The sequence below is a fragment of the Phascolarctos cinereus genome, unplaced genomic scaffold (assembly GCF_003287225.1).
Source record: "Phascolarctos cinereus isolate Bilbo 61053 unplaced genomic scaffold, phaCin_HiC Scaffold_5;HRSCAF=322, whole genome shotgun sequence".
Classification (NCBI taxonomy): Eukaryota; Metazoa; Chordata; class Mammalia; order Diprotodontia; family Phascolarctidae; genus Phascolarctos; species Phascolarctos cinereus.
The window spans coordinates 276,414,844-276,421,840 of record NW_027555958.1 but is presented as its reverse complement, the minus strand read 5'-3'; positions in this window follow the sequence as shown (position 1 = coordinate 276,421,840).

The window sequence follows — 6,997 nt, the reverse complement described above, 5'->3', positions numbered from 1 at the left end:
ATAACAACACAACAACCACTACCACCACCGCCACCACCACCACCTAGACACTATTTCTTGATTCCAAGCATTTTTGCCAGCTGTCCCCCATGCCTAGAATTCTCTCCCTCCTCATCTCTGCCTTCTAGTTTCTTTGGATTCCTTGAAGTCTCAGATAAAGTCCCACTTTCTGCAAGAAGTCTTTCCAAGTCCTCCTTAATCTTAGTGCCTTCCCTCTATGTGAGTACATATTTGCTGGCATGTTTTCTCTCCCATTAAGCTGTGAACTACTTAAGTGCAGGGTTCATCTTTTACCTTTCTTTTATCCTCAGTACTTACCACAATGCCTGGAACACAGTGTTTAATAAATAATAAATAATAGCCGACAGCGAGGTGGTTCATGGGCAACAAGGTGGTACCATAGTGCATGGAGTGCTGGGCCTGGAGTCAGGACGACTCATCTTGAGTTCAAATCTGGCCTCAGACACTTACTAACAATGTGACCCTGGGCAAGTCACTTAATCATGTTTGACTCAGTTTCCTCATCTATAAAATGAGGTGGAGAAGGAAATGGCAAACCGCTCCAGTATCTTTGCCAAGAAAACCCCAGATGGGGTTGGACGTGACTGAACAATGACTGATTGACTATCAGGCTTTTCAAGTCATAAACTTTAGCTATACTATATTTGAAAAATAGTTGCTTGCCTGTTATTTGACCCTAGTTGCTACTGAATGGATGACACATACTATTCGTATTATTCATTATTATTTTTGTTTTTGTTTTTGTTTTAGGCTAATCGGGTTAAGCGACTTGGCCAGGGTCACACAGCCAGTACACATCAAGTGTTTGGTCTGAAGCTGGATTTGAACTCAGGTAGTTCTGACTTGAGGGTCAGTGCTCTATCCACTGTGCCACCTAGCTGCCTCTTTTTTTGTTTGTTTGTTTTTGGCTAGGCAATGGGGTTAAGTGACTTGCCCAGGGTCACACAGCTAGTAAGTGTTGTATCTCTGAGGCTGGATTTGAACTCAGGTCCTCCTGAATCCAGGGCCAGCGCTCTATCCATTGCACCACCTAGCTGCCCTATTTATTATTATTCACACTGTTATTACCCTTTATCCAGAGTTGCCCATTTTGAGTGGGTTATATAAGATATTTCCTCTAACAAAATGGGTAGGCACAATAGGATTACATTGTTAAATGGATATGGTACAGCCAAGATCATGTTCAAATGGGCCTCTCAGTGGTCAGTGCCCTTCATTAACAAGTTGTGATGTTTCAGGAAGCTGAGACCGTCAGGCCCAGCCCTAATGCTTTGCCTCCTCCAATAAAAATAATAACTTTTACATAGCACTTCCTGTGTTCTAAGCACTATACTAAATGCTTTACAATTATTATCTCATTTTATCCTTACAACAGCCCTGGGAAGTAGGTGCTGTTATTATCCCTAGTTTACAGAGGAAGAACCGAAGCAAACAGAAGTTAAGTGACTTACCCAAGGTCACATAGCTAGTAAGTGTCTGAGGCTAGATTTGAAGTCATCTTTCTAGCTGCAGGCTCAATGCTCTATTCACTTTACCACTTAGCTTCACCTAACTGTACCTCAATGGGCCCCTGCCTACAAGGACCCAGCTCTTACGGACGTTGTTTTCTTTCATTTCCTGATTGTTTTGCTCATCAAGAGAAATATATGAACAATTGGAATTTGGTAGCCAGTAATCTATAACTGGGGACATACGGAGATTTGGGGTCCTGACAAACCTCGGAGGGCTGAGCTAAGCTGACTGGTGTATGAGAGAACCTTGAGAAATAAACCAGAAATTTTTTTCTTTATATTAATTCCTAATGATATGTTGTGGTGGGTGACCCCATGGTCCTTTTAACTAAGGACAATGAAGTACTTCTATTCATTTGCGCTCCTCTTATGTCAATTGGGATGCTTACCTTAGAACTATCAATATGCCATGATCCCACATGGTTTTGGACCTGCCTCTGATAGGCAACTCGATTATTTTAACCCTCTTCCTTCACCAAGAGCAAGAAGTTTGCCCCTGCTGAGTTGATTCTTATTTAGAATAAGGGATTATAGTGCCAGTTAAATCTGCTAATGTGACAGCTACTATCAAGGCCCTTACAAAATATATCCTTGTTTTTCATGGGCCTTTGTGCAAGGTATGCATTTTTTTGAGGAGAGGGCCTAAAACTAAGGCCAAACTCACTACCTTTACTGAGTTTTTCCAGCTTCCATATACCCTGCATGGACAGCTGATATGGAATATAGGAAAGAATTTTTCAAATAGCAACTTCATCACTGCATCCCTGATTATCAAGGTTGGGTATCCTATCTCTCAGAATCTGCCTTTTGGTTGATAAATTAGCACTAACCCAAGAAAGGCATTGGTGCTCTTTACTCCAGCAGGTTCTAGGATCCTGCCTTCTGGAGGACTCACCTAATCAGGATGGACTACCTCGATGTCCAGAGGCAGCTAAGTGGCTCAGTGGATAGAGTGCTGGACCTGGATTCAGGAAGACCTGAGCTCAAATCTTGTCTCAGACACTTACTAGCTATGTGACCCTGGGAAAGTCACTTAACCCTGTTTGCCTCAGTCCCTCATCTATAAAATGAGCTGGAGAAGGAAATGGCAAACCACCCCAGTATCTTTGCCAAGAAAGCCCCATGGACAATATGATCCATGGGGTCATGAAGAGTTGGACATGACAACAAAAACAATAACATTTACATGCAGAGTCACAGTTGATCATCTCCAGTTTTTTTATGATTCCATCCTGTGTGGAGTTGCTCGGGTCCCAAGGTTTCTGACTCCCTACTTGCCTGGGGAAATAGTAACCCTTAGTTGGCATGCTTTCTTTTTTTCTAGAATGTTTTGGATAATTCTTTTCTAGAAAGGATTTGGGGGACCAAGGAGTAGAATTATTGGGAGGAATTTTGCTTTTTAATAATGGGGAAGGTAAAAGAAACTTTTTTTACAGTCATGGCAAATGAACTTACCTGGGAAAAGGGAAGATCCTTTAGCTTATTTGGAAATAATTTTGAGCCCTTGAAGGTGAGGGGGAAATAGAGAAATTATTATTTTCTATTATATTAATACCCATTATTAATTAGGATCCGGGCTTTTTTTCTCTGTTTCCTCACTCAGGGACCAACCTTTGAAAGTCAGTAAGTCCTTGAAGGACATTGCTGATAGATGAAATTGCCTGATCTTGGGCAGGACCCCACACAACTAAGAGACCTTACTTCTGTTTAGAATGTCAATACAATCCAAACTAGGTAAATTCCAATCCCAAAGCATTAAGCCTATGTCCTTGCACCCCTCCATTAGAGTTTAAGGAGACCCGGCTTATGAAGGAGAAAACCAACCAGAGTGGTCTGGGTAGAGATGGATTCCTTTGTCCAGATTGCTGAGTCTCAAGATCAAGCCACGTTCTCAGCAGAAAGAACTGAAGGCTTTCATCCCAACTCCTCATTTGAAAGTCCACCCATTTATTAATTGTTCACTAATCAAGGTTGATTTTCACACCTATCAGGGGCACTTCCTTTTCCAGAGGTACTTAATTATTTATCAGTCTCCATGGTATTGTCTTCAGTTACTGAGAAAAGCCACTGACCATCAATTTATTGATTATCAACTAGCCTAATTAGTAAATTGATTATCTGTTACCCAGAAACTCTGTTTCTTGGGCTTTTCATCTGTCTCAAGAGTATTCATCCAACTCCCAGAGAAGAAGGGGATTTTGGTAGAAGCCTCTAAAGGGGCCAAACTTTTGGAACACTTTCCTCATAGGGTTTTAGGGAGAGGGATGTCTTGGCTGGTAGGCTGTGTAACACTGAACAGGTGGTGCTGATGGAGTGTTTGAGTGTTTGCACTTGGTTGCTTGTGCTTGTACTTGGACCTCAATTTCTCCCTAGTCTCAGAAACACTGTCTCTGACAATTTCTCCCCCGCCCTAGGACACTGTGCCTAGCAATTACTCATGCGTGGGCCCCAGCAAGACCTTATCTCTCTTCCTGGTGTGGCTACACAAAGCTGGGTGGGAGAGTGCTGGGCTGCTCAGGCCCTAGCCCTCAGATCATGTCTCTGGAAGCCTCCCAATTCCTTAGTAAGCTCCTGTCTTATTAGAAAGCTTTCCCTTCTCAAATCAGGACAGAGAGAGAGGGGGGTGTCTTATCTGGCCCAAGGACTTTTGTCCTTGGCTGGCCCAAGGACTCTTCCTCTTGCCAGACTCCCAAGATCCGTGCCTCTGTCATCTCCCTCCCTGTCTGGTATACTCCCTACACTTTCCCATCCATAGCTCCCAAAGACACCTGGACCTTTAGATTACCTGATCAGCATCCCTGACATTCCTTTCCCATGCCCTTTTCCACATAAACCCTAGCTCCGTCCTCAGTCTCTCGCAGGTTCCTTAAGAATCCTTGACCACTGAAAAACATAACAATAAATCCTTGCCACCTTGACTTAAAGAATGTTTGAGTCTGTGAATTCATTTCATACAACCCCGTTCTGTACTCCTGTCTTTGAGGGGTCTCAACCTCTCAGACCACAGCAGTGCTATGGAGTGGACCTGATGTTCTTCATGCTGCTCCTGGCCAACATGATTGTTTATACTTGAGAAAACTTTTATGAACTCCCTCTTAGATCACTTAGCCACTATTTTGCAGATTCTTCATGATGTTGGCATGTAATGCCTCCTCCATTTTCTGCTGTTGTTTTTACCATTTTTTAGTGGTGAGAAATTCCCTAGAAAATTGTGGAGACCTTAACACCAAACGGTGGGATGTGATAGAAACTGTGCTGGTTTTGTGTGGGCATCAAGTGGGATGCAGGGGCAAGTTCTGGGAAGAAGCAGTCTGCCTGTTCCTAAGTGCATTTCTCCACTCCTTCTGCTGCTACAACCATTGCCAAGCCGCCTCCTCCTTCCTTTTCCTTTCATCCCTTCCCCCTTGGTCTCTGTTCCTCTGCTTCCCTGGAAGGAAGGAAGGAAGGAAGGAAAGAAGGAAGGAAGGAAGGAAGGAAGGAAGGAAGGAAGGAAGGAAGGAAGGAAGGAAGGAAAGAAGGAAGGAAGGAAGGAAGAAGAAGGAAGGAAGGAAGGAAGGAAGGAAGGAAGGAAGAAGGAAGGAAGGAAGAAGGAAGGAAGGAAGGAAGGAAGAAGAAGGAAGGAAGGAAGAAGGAAGGAAGGAAGAAGGAAGGAAGAAGAAGGAAGGAAGGAAGGAAGAAGAAGGAAGGAAGGAAGGAAGGAAGGAAGGAAGGAAGGAAGGAAGGAAGGAAGGAAGAAGGAAGGAAGGAAGGAAGGAAGGAAGGAGGAAGGAAAGAAGGAAGGAAGGAAGGAAGAAGAAGGAAGGAAGGAAGAAGGAAGGAAGGAAGGAAGGAAGAAAGAAGGAAGGAAGGAGGAAGGAAGGAAGGAAGAAGGAAGGAAGAAGGAAGGAAAAGGAAAGAGGAAGGAAGGAAGGAAGGAAGGAAGGAAGGAAGGAAGGAAGAAGGAAGGAAGAAGGAAGGAAGAAGGAAGGAAGGAAGGAAGAAGGAAGGGAAGGAAGGAAGGAAAGAAGGAAGGAAGGAAAGAAGGAAGGAAGGAAGGAAAGAAGCATTTATTAAGCACCTACTAAACCATGCATTGTGCTAAGTGCTTTACAAATGTCTCATTTGATCCTCACAACAACCCTTCAGGGTAGGTGCTATTATTATCTTCATTTTACAGCTGAAAAAACCGAAACAGATAGAGGTTAAATGACTTGGTCAGGGGTCACATGGCTAGTAAGCATCTGAGGCCACATTTGAACTCAGGTCTTCTGACTCCAAGCCCAGTGTTGTCCACACTTCATCTGCCTCTAGGCAGCTGGCATTCTGCACACCAGGGAGCAGCTCAGGTAAGGTGTACTGGGTTAAGCTGATCCTTTAAGAAGCCAGAAAACCGGCTGGTTTCCTTGCTACTTGAAATTTTAAAAGGATACAGCCAAATAAGATAGCTAAGTTCTTACAGCCTGCAGGGAATATTTTTTTTCCCTGAGTTCCTTGCCTGATGGAGGGGAATGAGGAGTTACATTTTGTATCCTTTTAACTTTGATGTTGATTTTTTAAACAATCTCTTAATTAGTAAAGTGTCATTTATTTTATTTTATGGTCTACAGGAATTAGGGGAAGCAAGTGAAGCAGATCTTGTGGCACAGCAGAGCATGTATTGAAGAAACTGAGGCATAAAAGTGAGGCAGAGCAGTGCTCCAGCCAGCCATCTGGAAAGGCTAAAGCAGACAGTTGACCATAATTGGACTGAAGTAGAGTGCTGACTGTGAACCAGAACTGTGGTGGTGAGATGTGCACAGCCCGGTCCACAATGTCTTACAAATACAAACCACTCTCACCCTCCAGCCTTTGCTTTCTAGAAACTGTCCTGGGAAGTTCTGTTTACCAGTTGAACCACTTTCTTCCCATTGAGGAAAAGAGGAAGAGATTCAACCCTACCCACTGAAGCCATCACAACCAGCAAGTGGAAGCCTGCTTATTTAAATGCTTATTTGTATTTCTGTGTTAGCACAGCAACTATTAAAGAACATGAGCATTAACAGTGATTTTAATCCAACACTATATGTGTGCTGTCTGAGATTGAGAGAGGGGAAGCTAACCCAGAGAGGAAGAGATTTTTCTCAGGTCAGGCTGAAGTAATGGTAAATCAGTGAGAAAATTTCTTCAATTTTATTCATCTCTGAGCCTAGCCATGTGCCTGACTGCTCTTGAACCTGAAGAGAAACTTAACCCCTAAATAAGTAAGTCATCAGTAGTGACAGCATGGTGTGCTTTGTTCAGGCAACCACCCAGCACTTAGCACCCAGCCATCTCCAACCTGGCTACATACAAAATAGCCCTTGAACTTGTATGGTCCTGTTCTACTTCTGCAGCAAAGGCCATAAAATAGAGGAATAAAACAAAGAATCCAATTTAATTCTATTAAAAGTAAGTCAAACAATTTCTCAAACATTGTTTAGATGAAACCAACTTGGTCTGTTGGGTAT